We start from the raw sequence: 22,340 nt of genomic DNA on the forward strand, positions 1-22,340 counted from the left end.
AAAAAGAGAGTGAAAACTCAATATGTTAAGGTTGTCTATCCTAGGGTTTTCTCTGAAGGTGACCTTGTCCTGGTCTATAACCAAGACAAAGATGCCTTGGGGGCAGGCAAGTTTAAATCTATGTGGTATGGTCCCTTCATTGTCAAAAAGGTTTTGAAAAAGGGATCTTATGAGTTGGTTGATTTTGAGGGAAACAAGTTGGTAGAGCCCAGAAATGGGCTCTATCTTAAAAAGTATTTTTCTTAGGCTTTGACCTAGCATTTGCTTGATTGTAAATATTGTATATTTGTGCATATCTATCTATCGGTTTCATATTGATGTCGATATTTTTGATCTTCTTTGGAAGATATTTATGGATGATTTGATATATATAGGGTTTGTCGATGATGCTAGTACACACAATCGGAACCCTGCTTCCGCGTCTTGGGTGATTTATTGTCCATATTTCCAGTTGATTGTTTCAAGAGGAATATGTATCAATCCTTCTTCAAATAATGTTTCTGAATACACTGTTGTCGTTAATTTACTATCTGAGGTAATATCTCTTGGTATTGATTCATTAGTAGTTTACTTGGTTTCACAATTGGTGGTATCTCAATTAAATAACATCTATTGTGTGAGAGATCCTGATTTATATCGACAATTTCTAAGAGTGCGTTTATTACAGAGATCATTTATTTATATCACATGTATTCATATTCCACGATCAGAAAATTCATTTGCAGATTCTATCACTAATAAAGCATTAGATTGACACATAAATCATTCATAACATTAGAAATAAAAAATAATTGAAGAGTCATCTATATATATATGATCATCATGGTAAACCATTGGTACATATATAGGGTTTTATGTTCAAAATAATATAAAAAATTGGGACACAAACATCCTACAAAATTAAGTCGTGTTCCCATAATCATGCCTAATAAAAAAGATATGTTCATCCATCTATGGGTCCTGCTTAGGGTGAGCAGCATGAAAGAAGACGATGGAAAATGCCACCCATCGGAATAGCCACACCCAATCGCGCTGCACTCCTACATTGCATATTTTCATCTCCTCTGGAAGATCTTCTATAGCTACCATAGGTACCTAGTGATTCAACCTCACCAAGTTTCTTTGGACATCATGGAGGATCCTCTCAGTCTCTACTGTGGCACCCTCTGCATCTCTTCCATGATGCTTGTGTCGAGGTAGACCCTCAGGTCTTACTGGTCCAACATCTGTGTCATGATCAAAATAATTTTGTAAGTATTTGTCTCATCAAAAATATTTTCAGTTCATTTATACTTAAAATCCAAAAGAAATCTTAAAATCTAAAAAATTAAAAACATTTTGTACCTATGGCTCCCCATGCTGCATCCGGTGGCAACACCAGATCTGGATCTCCTCTGAAGTCCATGCTAGCATAGGGGTAGTCCTCGACCGCTATGACTTGTTTTTCCCACCAGGAGAAGAAATCGTCATCAAAAGTGTTTCTAGGGACCTCACTGCCCCCTATTCTCTTCATTAGATCAACCCATCTACCCATTCGTGGATCCCTTGGGCTACTGATAGTGGACAATACTTTGGTTCGAAGCCTTGGTACTCTCTCAAAGAAAAAGGAGCACAAGATGGTTCCATATCCAAAGTTCTTTTGCCAACCTTTTTAGATAGATGTAAGTTGTTTTTTCATATTGGCTAAGAGGGGTGTGCACCAATCAAAAACTGTTGTGAGACACTCCACCGCTAGACTCATTGAAACTCGAGAAGCCTAGTGTAGGGAAGTTGAACCATTTACTCTGGTGATGGTAAAGAGAAGGATTCTCAAGGCTAAGCTCTCTGCATGTTTAATTGGAATATGGTTTCCAATCTTCTTGTTGTTTCCTGGACAGTAGATGCATACATAGTTCTCCACATTGAGGCTACCTCTTGTTCTTCCTATTGATTTGACCCTCTCTCCTCTTCGGGAGATACCAATGATGAAATAGATATCCTCTATTTCTATCCTCAGAGGAATTTGGTCAATAGTAAAAGCATCTTGCCTTCATATTTGGAATTTTGAAAAAATCAATAATCTGCATCCTCGTAATGCATCTAATGCAATTGGATCTTCCATCACTTCATTATCAATCACAATATGCTCCCTTTCTCATCAAGTAATCGACATTTTGCAAAAAAAAGTGTTTCAGATCATTAAAAACCGTGTTTCAAATTTTAAAATCGCGCACATGCGGGTTTGGTATTTACATAGTCGTGTGTAGGGATTTTCTATACGCGGTGCACCTATGTCCAACCCACATGTACGCAAAGCATAATTTTTAAACTAAATTCCCATGGTGAAATTTTCAACAAAAACATTTAAAAAGCAGTAAAACTTATCAAAAAATCAGTTAGAAGGTTACCTGGAGGATTGAAGGCTGAATGAACAGATGAATTTGATGGATTAAGCTTGCTTGGGTTTTTGCTCCAGAGCTCCTTCACTCACTTGCTCATAACACAAATGAAGAATTGTGAGTCAAAAGGTCTTTATATAAGTTGACATATGAAAATCACTTTTTCTAAAGTTCATTTTTTCTTTTTAAAACTTTATGAGCTTTATGACCTTTTTGGCTTGGAGTGTTGGGATGGGTCATTTTTTCAGGATACTTTGGAGATTTTGAGAGACTGCTTCGATTCCATGACTGCAGACCCGTCATGGCAGGTATCATTTTTTCACTGGCATATAGGTTAGGGAATATCATTTTTTGCTGCATTTTTCATACTAGCCTCCATACTGCGATATTTTTGGCCATAGGGTCGACCCCATCATGTCTTGGTTCTTAAACCATTTTCACTCGCCGACTTATAAAATCATGACATGATGGTAGAGCCAACCTTTACATGGGCATCTTAGTTAGATCCTCGCTAGCATATGTTTCCCATGCTACTATATTGTGTAGGCTCGGGAGTCCTCTTTAGTCTCGCCATGACTTGTGCATTGAAGATTCATTCTCTTACTTCTTCGCTATTTTTCTGGCTTTATACCCTAGAGGCTCCTTTGTGTTGAGTTGTACTATTGCATTGCATGTTGACCATTTGTACCTTTTGGCCTTAAGCCGACTTCACTTGGACTCATGTTTAAGCCACGTTTCGACCATGTCTTTTGCGAAATCAACTTAGCCTTTGCAACTTGACACTTTTTTACCCGTGGAAAGAATGTTCCTTTGAGTGTCATTGACCAGTTTTGTCACCTTGCATTGAGCATAGGAATGTTCCCCTCCCAGGAACTAGTGCATCTGTATTTGGACACTCATTATTTCCACTATACCATAGGCATTATTTTATCATTTTTCAGGCTTTCTAAATATGAAAAAGACAAAAAAAAAAAAAAAAAAAATCCAAAAAGAGCAGTAATGGGACATTACTTCCATGATTGATGGCAGCTAGAGTCAGTTGTGTCTCCCTTGAACAAAGCACTTAAAATTAAGTCTTTCCTCCATTGGGTTGGGCTTTAGTTTGACTTAGGAGAGCCTTAACCTTGTTACTCAGTCAGTACTACTCTGGTTGGTTATCTCTTCTAATCATATGGAGAGTTTGTTTGTGCCTCTTGCATGACAAGCCTATACAAAGTTATCATATGTTGCCATATTGTCACATTTGAGTCATGATTTTGTTTAAGGGAAGTAAACATGAGTTGACCTTTCTGTGGTGTCTCTTGACTTATTTTTAGTCGGCCATCCCTAGTTGTCAGAATCATGTTCACTATCACATCAACTGTTTAGTCCTTTTCTCATGTTGGTTTGAGAAGGTCTCCATTGACTTCTTAGTGGCGAGTCTTGCTCATATCGACTACGACAAATTTCTCTAAGAGTAGACCTAGAGCCGCACCCTAGCCCTATTTTCATTATTGATAGATCACCTTGTGCTCAGCATCATGGGTATTTGACTGAGCGGTTTCCCTTGTGTTCGACGTCAACTTTCATTATCACACATTGGGATTCGTGCAGTACCTTCATTTCCATTTGACCCTATTGGTGCTTTCCTCACCTCTCTATCATTTTTCATTATTGGTTGGTTCATAGGGTTTCTATTGTGTGCTAGCCACATCTTGTGTACACTAGAAACATGCTTCAGTTTGGTTACTACATCTTTCTTCGTCTGATTCCTTCCACATTATTGGCTTATAGGTTACAATCGCACTAGATTTATGAAGGATGCCTTAATTCCTTCCTTCCAATAGATATTTTCCCATCGACTTCAACTCATTGCTCTGGGAACAAGGTCTAGAGTCCATTTGGCAGTAAGTTAGGGTTTGCAGACATTAGTGGCAGACTCCTTCACTATCAACAGTGGGAAAAAATCATTGTCTCCTGATTGATAGATTCTTCCAAGTGTTCGACTTTAGCATATTTATTCGCACTTGTTAGATTATACTCGGTACCTTGGCTCTCATTATCATTATCAGTGAGTAGTCTCGCATTTGTTAATGGTATACATCAATGACCGATAATCAAATGATTTCTCACATGGTCGACTTTAGATCATTTATTCCCATTGTGTGGAAATGTACCATGGTAGTCGGTGAATACCTCGAGTTTGCATCAACATTTGTTAGCTCACTTGCCAGTTCCTCTTGTTTCTACCAGTGACACTATCTACCTTATATGTTGCAATTCATTACATTGAAATCTTATATGTTGGAACCCGAGTTGCGTGTAGTACCATTTGTTCCACTATTTGACTTGGTACTTTTTGGATCATGTTTATGACTTCAGTGATCAGCTTTCTACTTCAGCATCATTGATCAGTTCTTTATATGTGATATTGTGACATGTACTTCTATGGATATGATCATATTATCCACTGTGAATTTTCAATCCTTTTATATGTGTATACATAGTGGATTTTCTTTTGTATTTGATATGAGGAATCCATGCTTTATTATCTCTCAGAATGAGTATGGCTACCTTAGACAACAACTTTCTTTCTGATCTCTTCCACTAGCTTGGCAGGCTGAAATCTGGTGAACTCCTCTCAGGTCTTGGCATGATTCCTTCTATACACTTAATACATTTCAGCCATCATGTACCCCTTCTAACCTCATATATTAGGGGGCATCTATTATATAACCATTTACCACCCTTGGTAGATGAGATGGTCTATGATATGGCCTAGGGAAAACCTTCCCTTCCACACTTAGTCCAAATTATAAAAAACAATGTTTGAAATCCCATACACTATTTTTGTTTGTATAAAATGTGTGTACACGTGTGTCAGTCTATACTAAACCCGCATATACGTTTTAAAACATTAAAAAATATATATTCTCCTTAAATTTGAGCAGAGTTTATGTGTTTTACCTATTACTCACCTATTATAGCCCATGACCCAATTGTTTGCCAACTGAAAAAACTAATTTGGAGAAGTATAAATACACCTCCATGGGAAGGCCTAAAGGAGGAGAAAATATTAGATATTGATATTATATTTGATTACATCCCTGATCAAGTCAGAAGAAATCCATGTGCCTTTTGCACTCCCAAGTCATAGGAAACCACTGTTGCCTTCTTGAGATGTCCTTCATCCCTTCATGACATCCTTGTCCATACCTATGGATGAGGATTGCTGAGCCCTGGTCAGGATGGATCCGGAGGACGGTTTCCCTTGGAGCCAGCAGACGACTCAGGTTGTAGTTATTCTATATTTTCTTTAGTTTACATCAATAAAGAGGCGTTGTCTTGTTCCTGATGTTTATGGTCTTTATGAATTAATATATGTTATGACTTGCTTATAAAATCTTATATTAATACTTATTTGATTACATGCTTATATGACCTAACACCTATATCATGAACATGTTTTCTATTAATGTTGTTTTATATGCTTTGATTGAATAAGTTGCAGGTTCTAAGGCTTTGGAAGAAGCAGAGGGTTTGTACCCTACAGGAATGACCTCAAACGTAGGACCTCCGGGTAATACCTCTTCTTCCTATTTCAGTAATTTAAGTATTAGGATTGCTTGTTTGCATGTCTCTTTGTGGTGTATGTGCTCCACTTTGTTTGGGTACTCAACCCAAGACTCTAGGGTGATTCTACCCATAACACCCCTCTTAGATTAGAAGGACTAACTTCCAGTCAAAAGTTGGTTTTAAATAGTTACACTTGGTTGAAGGTTGATATATCCCAAACCTTTCTAGCCCAGTGATAATAGTTGTATAGGGTAAAAATCCTTTGACTTGTCAGAATTTCATGTCTATGCAAAAACATTTCTCTGTGAGAGAAAAAATAGATTTTCTCCTCTCATTAAGAGTGTAGGATGAGGTCTTCACCATCACACCATGGATCCTTTTATTTCTTTTATGTGTCTTATGAAAAATTGTTTGGATCAAGAAAGTTGTTTGGGCTCCAAGCAAGTCGTTTGGAAAAATTCCTTGAATTGAGGTTTCTTGGAGTTCAAGTTGTAATACCTTTGAATAGTCATAGAGAAGTTGAAGGCCATGACCTTACTCTAGTACATTTTGATAATATAGAATCTAAAATTCAATCTTAGGGAGAAGTGTTAATAAATATAGTTGTCTACTTTCACATTATTGCATTAAACAACAATTTTGTGATGTTGTGTTTGGTGTCCTAGTATCTAAGTCACGAACCCCAATTTTTGGCATGAAACAACAAATTTATGATAATATTTGGTCAATAATATTCTATACCTTCACAAGATTATATATTCACAAGTCAATTTATTGAATATTGATTCCAACTAGCATTACAAATAGGGAGGTAACTTGTTGACAATTACGAATAGGGATGCATCTTTTGTATATTATTGTCATTTTAGATGATCATTGTTTTCCCTAATGATCAGGAGCTCAGGACCAAGTGTCGTAAAATGGTAAAAAATGAAAGTGATCAAAACTAGATTGAACCTAAATGACTGGATAGAGCTCGTCCTCCTGATTCTGGCGCCGTAAACGGTTCAAGAAACGGTCGTTGTATGAGAAAGTTATGCCAAAAACAAAATCGCCCAATAACCCTTAATTTTTGAATATTTTTCAAAAAAAATAAAAAATACTCCACAGAATATTCCTTGGAATATTCTAGGGAATATTCTTTTTTGGTAGCGAATCAAAAACTGCCACATGGCATGCTCCAAGACCACCACGTGGCTCATGGTGACGTCAGTAGATGGGTGGATTCATACGTTAAAATTCTGGTGGCGGTGAGGTTCAATCCCATGACCTCCCGTTCAACAGCCAAACACTTAACCTTTGAGCCACAACCACAGGTTTTGTTATGTGGGCGGGGAAAACTTTATTTAAAGTTTGAATTTGTTTGATCCAGGCCCTAAGGGGGCCAGCCCCTAACGGCCAGCCCCCATTCCATATGCCCTTATGCCCAAAACCGTGGGCCTACACCCTTAACCGTTGGCACGGAATCCCATGCAAACAGCCAACCCGGAATTTTTGGTCACATGCCCATTAATCACAAGCAGTTAGACTGGCGGAAATTTTGGCGGAGCGCCAAATTTGGGCGGACCCGCCATATTTGGCGGGCCTAACTGGCTCCAACTAAAGTTATTTGGAGTTTTTGTAGGGGCAACTAGCAGTTGGGAGTAAATGGCCATAACTTTGGCTAGGAAAGTCCTTTTTGGACGAATTTTTTTTTGATTTTGGGTCTCTTCGACCTTCTGAAGCCATTGGCACAGGTTTCACAGCCATATGAGGTCGTTTTCAGGTGATTTTTCTTCGTGGAAGTTCCAGGAGCCACTAGGGCCAAATCAGTTTGGGAGCTGCATTGGGAATTGTGCAGCCATTGAATGTGGAACGAAGGTCATTCCTGAAGGTTTTCAGCATTCTGAATCCATTTCTACAGCTCATTTTTCCTGTTGAGGCATTCTTCTCACTGTTTAGCTTCAGGGAAGCTTTCAGGGCCACCAAGGCCATTTCAGTGCTTGAGCTGTTTGGGGGCTATGTTCATCCATTTTTGGTGATTCAAAAGCCTATGTCTGCTATTTTCGACCTTCTGAGTCTAATGGTAGAGGTTTCAAAACCAATTGAGGTCATCTTCACCTCAAAATTCTCCATGCAAGTTTAAAGGGCCACCAGGGCCAATTGGGGAAAGTACTGTATAAGGTACAATTTCACTGTTTAGTGTTTGGGAAAGAGCATGTTTAGCTAATTCCTATCTTCTGATTCTGTATTTATAGTCAGATCTGTCTTTCAAGACACTCATATTCTTTTATTAGCCTTTGTAGCATTTTTAATACAAGAGGACAAGCCTAGTTTGAGAGGTTTGGTCCAGCAGATGTAGCCCAGGAGGGGTGAACTGCTTCATCATTTTGATGTCTTTATTTGCTGAAGATGATATGCTAAACAAAACTGATATAAAGTGTTAAACAACAAATATACATAACTTGCATACACACATAAGCACGTATTCGGCTGCAAAAAGTTATTTGTCTTATTCCGTAAGACATCAAACTTCAAGTATGTGTATGTCAAAGACTTCTAAGTGTTTACTTTGTTATTTCTTTAGGAAGAGCCTGTAGAGGGCCAGGTAGCCTCTGGAACTCATCTTCTCTTTAGAGGTGACATGTCCGGTGAATGCCCCTACAGTCTATCTCTGTATAAGAAATAAGAAGTTTTCACCTTTTTTAGAGGTCACTTGGAGTGTATAACTCACATTTGAAATTATGGAAAATGGATACCTTGCACCCTTAAACAAGTACATTCCATTTTCAGATCGGATGGTATCAAAGCACTAGGTTTGCTTGATTGACATCACTAGCTTGATTGTGTAGCTTGAAAGGTGTCTTAAGCAGTGTTGAAGATTGACTGCTTTATTATTCTGCAAACTACTTGTTGTTTGAGTTTGTTGAAGCTCTTTTGTTCATTTTTATAATGACAACTTCCATAAGTGAGTTCTCAAAATCGTCCTCCTTCACAAGATTTTTTTGATGAAGGCTTGAAGCAAGAATTTTTTATCATGATGAATATGGTGAAAGAAATCTATGAGGATGAAAGGCAGAGCTCTAAACTTCAAGAGCAGTTGAATTCCATGAGGGAAGAGAAGCAGTTGCTTTTTGACCAATTGCAGGAAATGGAAGAACAACTTCATATTGCAAAGATGAATTTGGAAATGATGCATGAGTTGGAGACACAACTCCTTGTTGCCAAAGAAGCCTTAGCCAAGTATCAGCTTGAAGAAGAGGTAAACAATTCTAGTTTGTCTTCAAATTCTTATAAGAATGTTTATGTTGGTTCTTTTGAGAAACATACCAGAGGCATAGGGTCCAAGTTGATGTCCAAAATGGGATATGAAGGAAAAGGATTGGGCAAACATGCACAGGGTATAGTTGAGCCAATAATGGTTGAGGTAAGGCCTAAGAATTTGGGTCTTGGTTATGGACAATCTAATGGAGAAAGTTCCAAAGCAGCCATGAAGGCAATTGAAACAGTTCCTAGAAGGAGTTTCATTTCAAGTTCTCTATCTGAAGGTTGTAAAGGTTGTATCCTTGATGAATGCAATAGTTTGAAACATACCTTGCAAGAAGAAGGTGTGCATAAGCATGCACTTGAACAAGAAAGTGGTGAAAGCTCTAAAACCATTGAAGGGACTGATAGTGTTCCAAAGGGAGCTTCTTCTTCTTTCGATTCACCACCTTATGAAGGTAATGAAGGTGAAAGAGAAAGGTATAAATCTGATTTCCATCACCCTTCCTTTGATCATGTAAAGCATGGGAAATTTCCACACAAGCATTGGAAAAGAATTGCATGTTCTTTTTGTGGTTTGGTTAACCATAGTGTTTCTAGATGTTGGGAAAGAATGGCAACATACAAGAAACTTTTGAAGGAAAGGAGGCAAGAAGCCAAAGTTCCATTGAACAATGCAAATCATGCTGTCAAGAAGATGAACATGTGTTGCACTTATTGCCATAAGCATGGACATACTGCTGAAAGGTGTTGGACTCTGAATCCAACAATGCTTCCACAAAAGTTGAAGAAATTGGAGAAAGAGTATGGCAAGAATGGGAAGGAAGTTTCCATCATTGAAATGTGTCAGGATGATACACATGTTGATATTGATGTGCAGTTAAAGGAAGCGCCTTTGAAATGGATTGGTAAGAAATGGTTAGAATTCTTATCCAACTAAAGTTGCATGTCTTTTGATTGAATGCATTTCTTTGTTAAGGGAATGCAAGTTGCAGGATGGTAAAAGATGAGTATGATCCTCACTAGTTTTGTAGAAATGTTTTCATTTCAGCTCTTGTCACCCATATGTGTTTTTATGGGGTTGATGTACCTGTTGGTCTTTGCAAAAGAAGAGTTGAAGTTGCACCTGTACATAGATGTTGTAGGTGTGTTTATCGAACTGTATATAGTTCATTGTTTTTGATACATACCTGTGTTTGTAAATGTATCTTGTTGATAGTCGACTAGTGTCGCTTATGAGCACACTTTTACATTGTCGATTGTGTCACATGTTTCATCGACTTGTGTCGATTGTGCCACTTATGTTGTCGACTTGTGTCGATTGTGGTGCACATGTTTTGTCGACTTGTGTCGGTTGTGTACACACTTGTTATGTTGATGGTTGAGTCCATTGTTCAGCATATTTCAGGACAAATTGTTGTTGATGATTGTCTTGTTGCACAAGATATCTTTGGTGTCATTTGGTACAGGGAAAGAATTTGGTGCAAAGCTGTGCACAATTCTATGAGCTAGAAAAGCAGCATGCAAAGAGGGCTTAAATTTCAGCATGGTTCTCTACTTCTATTAAGAAGTTTTTGCAGCAAGTATCCCAAGAGTTTGGGATGAGCATTTGCAGCACATTCAACATGCTACAACTGGTAAAAGCCTTCTCATTTGGGAGGCAGCTCTTCTTTTGGAGCGGAGGTTCCATGGATGGGCATCATGACAGCTGGCAAGCCCACATGTTCAGGGGAATATTTCAGCTCATATATCAGCAAGTTTCATTGCTGGTTCCTGCAATTTCAGATTTGTCTAGCGAAAGAACTTGGTAGGGATTCGACGAGTACTTGGCTTATGCAGCAAAAAGTCGCCAAGACGACAGTTGGCAAGGCAGGACATTTTTGCATCAGTATGCTCTTTTGGCTAAACAGAAGAGGATATTTCTGTTCCTCAAGTGCTGTATAGTTCAATTCAGAGATTTAGTGAGCTTTTGGGGACCAAAAGCCTTCTCATTTGGGAGGTGTGATCAGGAGCTCAGGACCAAGTGTCGTAAAATGGTCAAAAATGAAAGCGATCAAAATTGGCTCAAAACTAAACAAATAGATAGAGCTCGTCCTCCTAATTCTGGCACCGCAAACGGTTCGAAAAACGGTCACCGTATGAGAAAGTTATGCCAAAAACAAAATCGCCCAATACCCCTTAATTTTTGAATATTTTTCCCAAAAAAAAAATTAAAAAAAGAATATTCCACTGATATTCCCTGGAATATTCTAGGGAATATTCCTTTTTGGCAGAGAATCAAAAACTGCCACGTGGCATGCTCCGAGACCACCATGTGGCTCATGGTGACGTCAGCAAATGGGTGGATTCATATGTTAAAATTCTGGTGGCAGTGAGGTTTGATCCCATGACCTCCCGTTCAACAGCCAAACGCTTAACCGTTGAGCCACAACCATAGGTTTTGTTATGTGGGCGGGGAAAACTTCATTTAAAGTTTCAATTTGTTTGAGCCGGGCCCTAAGGGGGCCAGCCCCTAACGGCCAGCCCCCATTCCATATGCCCTTACGCCCAAAACCGTGGGCCTACACCCTTAACCGTTGGCACGGAATCCCATGCAAACATCCAACCTGGAATTTTTGGTCACATGCCCATTAATCACAAGCAGTTAGACTGGCGGAAATTTTGGCAGAGCGCCAAATTTTGGTGGACCCGCCATATTTGGCAGGCCTAACTGGCTCCAACTAAAGTTATTTGGAGTTTTTGTAGGGGCAACTGGCAGTTGGGAGTAAATGACCATAACTTTGGCTAGGAAAGTCCTTTTTGGATGATTTTTTTTTTTGATTTTGGGTCTCTTCGACCTTCTGAAGCCATTGGCATAGGTTTCACAACCATCTGAGGTCGTTTGCAGGTGATTTTTCTTCGTGGAAGTTCCAGGAGCCACCAGAGCCAAATCAGTTTGGGAGCTGCATTGGGAATTGTGCAGCCATTGAATGTGGAACGAAGGTCATTCCTGAAGGTTTTCAGCATTCTGAATCCATTTCTACAGCTTTTTTTTCCTGTTGAGGCATTCTTCTCACTGTTTAGCTTCAGGGAAGCTTTCAGGGCCACCAGGGCCATTTCAGTGCTTGAGCTGTTTGGGGGCTATGTTCATCCATTTTTGGTGATTCAAAATTCTATGTCTGCTATTTTTGACCTTCTGAGTCTAATGGCAGAGGTTTCAGAACCAATTGAGGTCATCTTCACCTCAAAATTCTCCATGCAAGTTTAAAGGGCCACTAGGGCCAATTGGGGAAAGTACTGTATAAGGTACAATTTCATTGTTTAGTGTTTGGGAAGGAGCATGTTTAGCTAATTCCTATCTTTTGATTCTGTATTTACAGTCAGATTTGTCTTTCGAGACACTCATATTCTTGTATTAGCCTTTGTAGCATTTTTAATACAATAGGACAAGCCTAGTTTGAGAGGTTTGGTCCAGCAGATGTAGCCCAGGAGGGGTGAACTGCTTCATCATTTTGTTGTCTTTATTTGCTGAAGATGATATGCTAAACAAAACTGATATAAAGTGTTAAACAGCAAATATACATAACTTTCATACACACATAAGCACCTATTCAGCTGCAAAAATTTATTTGTCTTATTTCGCAAGACATCAAACTTCAAGTATGTGTATGTCAAAGACTTCTAAGTGTTTACTTTGTTATTTCTTTAGGCAGAACCTGTAGAGGGCCAGGTAGCCTCTGGAACTCATCCTCTCTTTAGAGGTGACATGTCCGGTGAATGCCCCTACAGTCTATCTCTGTATAAGAAATAAGAAGTTTTCACCTTTTTAGAGGTCACTTGGAGTGTATAACTCACATTTGAAATTATGGAAAATGGATACCTTGCACCCTTAAACAAGTACATTCCATTTTCAGATCACCTAAGGTAGGCACAATGTTAACTACATAGTAAATGTTCTTGGTTGGTATATGTAGATTCATCAATATTCTGAGGGTGATCTTGGTGGGAACCCTCTTATTCTTGTTGGGGGAAGTAACGTTAATGTTCAAGATGTTAATCAACTAGTTCAACATTTTCTTAGGAATTACATAGTATGATCCTTCAGATCCTAAGGGAAAATACATGTGGATTTTAGAGCATGTCATGTTTGTTTGTTCTTTTATTTTTAATCATCCTCCACTTATTAACATGTTTTACATGTAGTATATTCTTTGGTTGGATACCTTATATTTTATGTTGACTGCAGTTAGATGATGAGCCCTGCGGACAATGGAAGTAGAAGGTGATTCTTTAGACGTTCATGAAATGAACATCTTGGACTATGATGACGACATTTATGGGAAGATGATTAAATACCCCCTAGAAGTTATTGCTAGTTTTTAGATAGTTTTGATACATGTTGCTATTCGCCTTAAACGTTTGTGGGAGAAGCACATATAGGTAGGCAGACTATAATCCTCTCAATATTCATGTGTCAACTATATCTCATTTTCAACTTATGGTTTCATTTGCATGGTCCTTTCAAATTGACCACCCCATAAAATTGTATAAAACATTTATGTTTATTTACATGATGACGATGATGGTTAACGTCCACTGAGACCAAACATTGGTCTATCGGACCTAAAGAAACAAATTATTTATTTTGATTTAAGATTTTATTCCTATGCTCAAAAAGCTTGGAGAGAAGCTGTTGGCATTATGAGACAAGTGTTGTCCTTGATGGCAAACCACACTAATGAGAAATCATAGTGCAGATGGACAGCAGCAAGGGATTGATGATCAGACTATAAGAAGAAGAGGAAGTTCATACACGCAGGTTCATTAAGCCCAAGTCACATATACACGCTAGTTCACTATATACCAAGTCGCGTATACGCAGGTTCACTATATACCAAGTCGTGTATACGCAGGTTCGCTATATACCAAGTCGCGTGTACACGCTGGTTGGCTTCAGTAAAAGCGCGTGTATGTGGAAAACTTATCTTTGGTCCACGGCGGTTATTCCTTGGAAGTTGTGCCTATGGTTTTGGACCTTGGTGTCTCGACGGACGTGTTGATCCCTAGTTTTGAAGATGATGGTATTGGATTTCTATGGTTTTGGCCCTTGGTATTGAACAAGGCCTAAGGCTATATAAGGAGAAGGAAATCATTAGGCAAGTGCATCTGAAAAGGCTTGAATATCTGATGAAGTATTAGATCCAGTATGCAGGTTATTGGTTGATGATGTATTGCTTGATCTGTGCTAAGGAGAGATCTCATCGGTTGATGGAGAACAAGATCTAAGGAGAGATCGGAATCAAATGGTTTGAAATGAACTATCTTTATATGGTTGATTATGCGTATTTCTAGATCTGCATACTGACGCAATGTTATGTTCTGGGTATAACTGATATCTGGTACAGCTGCAAGTTATGAAAAATTATTTTTAGATCTGTACGCAGGTTGTCTTCAGTAAAACCGCGTGTATACGCGGGTTGCCTTCATTAAAGTAGCGTGTATCTTTTGGAGCTTGATTTTTGGGGTTGCAGCTGGGTCTGACTGTTATTGCAGAGTTCTGTAGTCTGCATTGTGTTCTGGTGACTGGGTTTGACAGGTTTTCAGTGGTTCAGTGATTCAAAGATTGTTGATGCGAGTATTGGTTGTTTTGTAATCTGCTATGAAAGTTGAATGAATTGTGGTCTTCAGATTGTAATGTTGTGCTTCAGGAATATCCAGTCTGAAAATGTATGAAAGGTGGTACTTGAAGGAAAGAAGATTGTAGGCTAGCACCTACGTACTAGTATCTTAGCTAGTACAAGAGCAAAGGGGGTTGGAGCTCCCTTCCAAGAAAGTTTGGAGAACGAGAGAAGGTTGAAGCCTTCAGCAGGTTGTAGCCTGCGTACTGGTATAAGGCTGCACCAGTACAAAAGATTGTAAACTGAAGTTTCATATTAAAGAAAGATAGAGACGACTTGCAGCAGGTGGTTTTCACCCACATTGGGTTTCCACCTTATATCATGGTGTTCATGTGTGTGGCTTTTGTGTGATGATCTGTTATGTTATACTGCATCTGTTTACTCTTAATATGGTGAATAATGACCTGATGCACTTAACTGAAGATAAACTAACTGAATTATAAGTTTTCTGGTTATACGCTGTTTTCTTTAGACACAGTAGCGTGTACACGCTGGTTCACTTAACTGAAGTAGCGTATATGTTTCTGAGCATTGAAAAAGTTTTATTGATCTGATAATACTGATTCACCCACCCCCCCCTCTCAGTATTATTTCCAACAGAAGCCTCCCAAGGTCACTATAATTTTGACATTGTAAAAGGCTAGGAAGGTCAGTACTGTAACAAATATTGTGAAACTGAGATCTAATGTGGTTGTATGCGGGGCACTCTAAGAGGAAGTGGTTTTCATCATCGATGTTCCCATTCTCACATATATGGTAGATCGTTTCCATCCATGGCATTTTAGGAGCTACCCAATGACCTGTTTCACTATGGAGCTCATGAGAATTCGTTCTAATATTTGCTATATTAATTTTCTTCTTTGAGCTAGTTAAAATAGAGAGATACTTTTTATCTTCTAGGGTGGGGTTGATGACCTTCTTATAATAACTTAATTTTATTTTAGCCGCTAAATCTTTCTCACACCACATTTTTTCTTTGAACTTAGAAGTAACAATATCTTTAATGTTATTTATGTTTTGCAATGCATTATTCTTGTTGATCTCCCAATAGTTTAACCAGGCCCTTGTGTCTTTATGCCACCCTCGATTGAGCCTTAGGTGGTTTTGGTTGGAATTTAAAGCTAGCTTAGGAAGTCTATGATCGTCTATGTTATTGATTTTGTGCTTGTACTGTAGAAACCTAATCATAGCTAGGCTCTCAATAGGGGAAAGACCTGCTTCTATAAGGAGAATAGGATAGGGTGTATTACTTTTAATTTTCAGGTTATAAGTTATAAAACGCTTCCGGATTTGCTCAATCTTTCTCCATGATTCTCTGGAGATGTTGCAACCCCAAACCTCACAACCATATCAGATAACAGGAGTGACTAAAGTTTCAAAGAGGAACTTCTTTTTATCCCACATTATGAGGTTTGCTGTTTTACAATTATTTTCAAGAACAAAATAAGCTTTCCACCCCCCATTAATCCTTTTCTCAATGCTATGGTTCCAGATGAGCTTGTGATGAATATCAATTCCTAGGTAGTTGTGAGAATACACTTCCTCCAAGTTATTATTGCCATACCTAAAGTTAGCATCAGTGTCCTTCTTGGATTTGATAATCATAACTTTTGTTTTGTCAGTGTTAACAGTCATACCCATGGTAGAGCAGAAATCCTTAAGAAGCCTGAGTTGATTATCAAGATCAGATGGGCACCTTGCCAAAAGAACAATATCGCTAGCATAGAGAAGAAGGATGATGACTATCCCAGCTAAGATCGTGCCATCACATCCTACTTCCTCTAAATATCCTTCAAGCTTATCGATGTAAATGCCAAATAGGGTAGGGGAGAGGGGGTAGCCTTGTTTAACTCTGATGTTACACTTAATATCTTTCGACCACCCCTCATTGCTCTTTAACATGGCAATTACATTCTCGTATAACCTTATAAGGCAGCTCTCAACTCGAGAGGAACCTTAAGCTCTTCTAATCTATTCCAAAGGTTGTATTTGGGAATCGTATCGAAAGCCTTTCTAAAGTCCACAAAGCAACAAAATAAATTGGATTTATCATTACGACATTCCTCTGCAATAATCCTAAGCGTAACGAGGTGGTCTGTTGTTGAGTGATGCCTTCTGAAACCTGCTTGGCCTTTAGCCTGCTTACCTTCACTTTCAAGCCATATGCTTAACTTCTTTTCCAAAATACTACCATATAACTTGGCTAAGAAAGGGCTGATCATAATTGTCCGATTATTAGAGGGGTTATTTGTATCCCCACTTTTAAAAATAGGGATAATGAGGCTCTCAGTCCAAGGTTTAGGGAACCCTTGCTTGACTGCTTGATTGAAAAGCTTGTGAGACCTCCAATTTTTAAGATTTCCACCTGGTAACCTTCAATGTACTTAGCTTTACCATTAAAAAGGCGATTAACCCCAAACTCAATGTCTTCTAAAGAGAAAACTTCTTTCGTTGTGAGCAGGGTTTCCAAATTATCCATGAAATTTGGAGATTCATAAAGCTTTTTAAGATAGGAATTCCAATCGTGAAGAGAAATTTTATTATTATCTTTAGTCTTCCTAGTCAGAATCTGCCTCCAAAATTTCTTAGGAGCTACCTTAGAGAGGTGTAATAGATTCTCCTATCTTTGACGAATGTACTGCCTCTTTTGTATATTTTTATCTTGTCCATTTTAAGAGATTCATCAACAGCCTCCTTAATTGCTCTCCTCGCACTTTTACAATCTTTGTCATACCATGGATTGGGTTTGCTATTTCTTTTATTATTTGAAACTTCAATTGAGAACTTGTTAATAGAATATGAGAGGGTTGTAGTAAAATTATGATAGAGGTCTTCTATGTTGTCTATACTAGATAAAGGAAGAAAATTAGTTTTTAATTCATTTAGAAAGAGATAATTTTTATTTCTATAAAATTTTAAGTTCTTTTGGCTGTAAGTATTATTTTCTATGGGAACTCTATGCATGACAAAATTGAGAGTTATAAGTAAAGGCCTATGATCAGAGTCAGGTTCATGGTCGTTTAATATGTCAAAATTTATTATTTCATTGTATAATGGGAGATCAGAAATAACGTAGTCTACCATGCAACTAGCAAGTCCATGGATGCAGGTCATCTTGTTGGAATTGGGCCACTTCTTTAGACCGTTGCAAATTATGAGATCTTGAGCACTACAGAGCTTGACTAGCTCGAACCCAAACAAATTTTTCCCGAGGTCTTCAGAGCTCCTTTTGTACCTACTAGCCAGAGTAGCGTCTTCGTCTAACCAAAGAGGATTAGGGTTTGAATTAGGGTTAGGGTTGGAATTAGGATTAGGGTTGGAACTTCTTTTGTATTTAGGAAAGAATATTTAATCTCAAATATATAGTTAACATGCAAGATTTGAATCCCTCGGGTAGGATTTGGTGACTAGTTCATTTTTTTTCTATGTTATCTAATCTCTTTAGACATTTGTTTGAATGCCCCTTTTTGGTAGAAACTAATCATAACCTGTATTTCCATTGAAATATAGATATTCAGAAAATGGTTTCAATGATAGGGATGATTATATGATGCAACTCAATAATTCCTAAAATTAAAGAGGCATTTTTCAGGACCCTTGTTTGTGGTTATTCTCCACCACTAGTGCCCATTGATAGAGGTATTTGTATGCTTGAAAACAACTATAATTTTTTTTTTGTAGTTATATCTTTTGACTGTAGCCTAAATTTCTTCATTATTATATAGTTTCTTACATAAAATAGATTTTATACTGAAGGGAAAATAATTTTCTTTTGGAGTGATGTGTCAATGTTCATGATTTATTCATGCCATTGGAAATAGTTCTCAACCTCTCTTAGTGAATGCTACTTGTTGTCTATGGAAATGGTTATGTCTCAAAAGAGTTTCAAAAATGTATTTGGAAACCCATGTTTTTACTCATAACCTGACTACCAGGTCGAATTGACGAACCTACTCGATGTGGAAGGCTGGAATGTGCTGATATGAACTCCATGACTTTGGTTCATAATAGATGCAGGTAATTGTCAATATAGTTGAGTTAAATAGTAATCTAGTTATTGAATACAACATTCTCCTTTTCATTTATTTTGGGGTCATGTTTGTTGACAAGTAAATCATAAGGTTGCAAGAAACCCCTAATGCCATTCTAGAGGGGGAACCCCACATACAGTCGACTTGTTAATGCATGAAAATATAGTGGATGCTGCCAAACTTGGTAATAGAGTTGAGGTAGACAATGATTTATAGAAATGGTTTTTTGTAGAAAAAATATTTTTGTGAAAGGTGTTTTGATCATGACCTGTGAATCTTTTTCAAGTAATTGGAATCTTCGGGGCCATGAGTGTTAGAGTAGGACAAAACTAGAGGATAGTAAAATCCCCTTTTAAGGTATAATCATGCCCCAAAGTTTCTTTGCATGTGCTTGAAGATTTGTTGTTCTTACTATGCATTGTAAATGAAAGCTTTAAATGGTGTTTGTTTGTAGACTTACATCAACTCCCTTCACTTAAAGAAGGAAGACAAGACACAACTACAAGCTGAAGATCCAATGGAGCATGATGCCACTAGTGATTGCTTTGCTTCTTTTCAAGAAGGTGATATTTAAGCTTCTTAGTATGAAGCCAAGGTATAAATTTACTCTTATCTTCACCTTTTCACTGAACTAATGGATTTACTGAATTCACTAACATGTATTTCTGATTTTTAGGTTGAGAAGTTGAAAGAGATATCATGACAACTTGTGTATCCGATTTGTAGGTTGATAAGTTCAAAGAGCTATCATGGTAGCCTAATATCTACGAGAAGTTAACCAAGTCATAGGCGCCAAGTATCTCAGAGATGAAAGATGTGAAAAAAGGTTTATGTTAGGTAATACTATCTGAAACCTTTGTCTCTTTCACTTCTAGTAATTTATTACACATGTACTGTGATCCAAACCTTGAAGTGGCTATTTTTGTTGGAAACAACTTTTTGGGGGAAAGCCACTATAGTTAGCCGTAGTTTTTTCTTTCCATGGTGGCATCCACATTTTCCTTGTTGGGGACCTAGGTAAGAGTAAGTCTCAACTACTTCAGTGTGTGCATAAGTTGGTTCCTCGAGGTATTTATACAAGTGGTTGAGGAAGCTCTATAGTTGGTTTGATTGTTTATGTGTCAAAGGATTGTGAAACTGGTGAAATGTTTAACGACTTTGATGTTGCATAATTGAATATTTTAATAAGAAGGAATGGAACTATCACATCCATTGAAATTATGGATTATTGATTAGTTTTCAAATTTATTAGCATTGGAAAGTGGAGCACTAGTACTGAGTGAGAGTAATTTGTTACATATATGAGTTTAACAAGATATTAGATAATGCTTGAAGCATGCTACATGAGGTGGGATTTCCCTCTTCAAATCACTTGACTAAATATTGTGCATTCAGTGGTTTTCACTTGATCAAGCTTACCCACATTCTATTGTATTTTATACACGTTTTTATCACTTCTTAATGTGTTATGTTATTTGAGGTAGGTGATGGAACAACATATCGTGTAATTTTCCAAGGTTGGGATCATAACATCCCTTAATTCCAGAAAATCTGTGTTAGCTTATGCAACCCTAGTGGTTCACGCTACAATCTGAGACTTTTAGTCATTGACAATATCCAACTTCCTCCAACCTTTCTCTCCATGTAAAGTTTAGTGAGTGTTGTGGATATGGTATGATTCCTTATGGGGTTTGCTCACTTTTCAAATCTACAAAATTAAGGGTTTACACCTAAAAGTTTGATTTGATTTACTTGGCCCTTGACAAAGTCTATGAGAAAACGCATTGGTGCCTTGCAAGGCATTTTGTTGCATTGCATTATGAAGAGCCCGAGGTATGGAATTATGTCTATTGCTTGGGATGGCTTCATATGGTACTTGGAGGACATTATTCCAGTTTACATGACTGCAACTATATCATTTATCGTTACAGGACCTAAGAGTATACACATTGGATGTATCAACCCTAACTTTATATATAAGTTATCCAAGATCGCACATACATCCCAAGATATCTGATGAGGCTACAGAGGATCTTACCCATGTTTATGTTGAAATGCTCTGGAGGGGAAACTTTCTTAGCAACAGTAAAAAGGTTAGTTGCACATGTGTCCAAAATATTTACTGAAAATAGAGTCAAACATAATGGTTGATCTCTCTCTCTCTCTCTCTTCCACATCATATTTAGACACATAAAATTCTACATGTTGTGCTAATTCAATTTTGGTCCCTTGATAAAATTTGCAGGTTATCACAACAACACCTAGACAAATTGAGAGCCTAATATGAATTAGTGAATCACATGCTCATATTTGATTCTCTGAGTGGGTAAGAAGCCAACCTCATCTACAATAGAAGTTGTGCATAAAACTATCTTCCCAAGTAAATCAAACTACATACGGGACTATAAAATCACTCACACACACAGACAAACACACACACACACACACACACACACATATACATATATATACAGATATATATATATATATATATATATATATATATATATATATATATATATATATATATAATATATATATATATATATATATATATATATATATATATATATATATATATATATATATATATATATATATATCTACACACACACACACACATATATATATATCTAGATATAGATATAGATATAGATATATATGGCCATGAAAATTGGAATTATACAAATAATGCTTAATAGCGGTGGCCTGTGCATATTGAAAGGTGTGATGTGGCTGAAGCATTCAAACTTCTTGAAGTTTCCTTTAAACAATCTGTCATTGATCATGCTACTCATAAATTCTACAACTTTATTGATAAAAGGTGGTCAATTTTCTCGGGTTTAGAAGTCTCTTATTATATAGTCTTGAAACATGCCAGTCTCACTCGTATGGATGGAACTATGCCTTTGTTTTTTTTATATCCATTTAATCTAGGTCTAAGGTATATATTATACAACAATAATTTCAATGAATGCAGTGTGTCATGGTGATAGGGGCTATTGACATGGATCTCATTACAACAGGAGTTTCTTCCAATGAAAGAATAAGGCAGGCTAATCTAGTTACAACACTCAAAAATATTATCATGGAAAAGGCTCAAGTTGGAGGACCATCTACTCGAACATCATAGGTGACATATTCTTGACTCCTCTAGATAAGCTAGAAGTGTACTGATTTTTGTTTGCATTAAAATCCTAACCTATGATATATGGATGAACCGCCAACTTTTGGAGGGGATGTGCAATTAGGGATTAGTCAAAGTTCATCTTCATGATCTAAGGATGCCCTCTGTGTATTTTCAATTCAATCATGGTTGCATATATAGATTGACATAATGGATTGTTTGTATGTTGTGGTTGAAATGATTGTCTTTATTGGTTGGCTACACTAGTATGCTCACATGGTTAATTGGTTTCCTTTGGGATTCTTTCAGATTCGCAATGCTCTTGTAATCCTCATCACCAAGGGATTTG

The 22,340-nt window shown here is 37.5% G+C and overlaps 1 pseudogene; it reads left to right on the plus strand.

The window, feature by feature from the left end:
* LOC149147279 (DNA replication licensing factor MCM4-like) overlaps positions 1-21,997 on the plus strand; it is a 42,375-nt pseudogene extending 20,378 nt beyond the window's left edge.
* Positions 21,998-22,340: the final 343 nt, after the last annotated feature.

This window comes from Pinus tabuliformis, chromosome 9 (genome assembly GCF_031772625.1).
Source record: "Pinus tabuliformis cultivar Carrire ecotype Pingquan chromosome 9, CPIR1, whole genome shotgun sequence".
In the NCBI taxonomy this organism is placed as follows: domain Eukaryota; kingdom Viridiplantae; phylum Streptophyta; class Pinopsida; order Pinales; family Pinaceae; genus Pinus; species Pinus tabuliformis.